Here is a 531-nt window from a genome sequence, read left to right as displayed (position 1 = left end):
CAGGGCGCTGAGGCTTGCAGGGAGGGGGCCCTCCCCTTGGGGGGCGGGAGCGGCTCCAGGCCCAGGGCACCGGCTCCGCCCCCACCGTGCCTCTGCGTCCAGGCTGACCTGAGTACCTCTCTGTCCTGAGGCCCGGAGGCTGCACGATGAAGTACTGAAGCTGAAACTGAGGTCGGCCTTGAACAGAAACCACCAGTGTGCTGCCCTGCCCAGGAGCCTGTCGCTCAGGCCGGCTGTGTCCCGGCCTCAGAATATATTTTTTAACCCAAAGTATTAAGAATTTGAACACCTTTACAGACACTACTGATGGCGTCTTCTCACCTGGCGCAGAGCCTGAGGGCCTGTGTCTCCATCCTTCCATCCACACATTCTGAGCCCGAGGGGGTCCGAGCTGCATTAAAGGAGAAGGTGGTGCTAGGCACGCGGCTCCGTGTCCATCGGTTGATCGTGGGCAGAGCGCGGTGTAGGCACCTGCGCCTGCCCTCAGGCAGCCTCCCTCCCCTCGGGGTCCCCCACACCTGCCCTCAGGTC

The sequence above is a fragment of the Bison bison genome, unplaced genomic scaffold (assembly GCF_000754665.1).
Source record: "Bison bison bison isolate TAMUID 2011002044 unplaced genomic scaffold, Bison_UMD1.0 scf7180017864456, whole genome shotgun sequence".
Taxonomy (NCBI): Eukaryota; Metazoa; Chordata; class Mammalia; order Artiodactyla; family Bovidae; genus Bison; species Bison bison.
The sequence above is the reverse complement of the archived record's forward strand: the minus strand, read 5'-3'. Positions refer to the sequence as shown.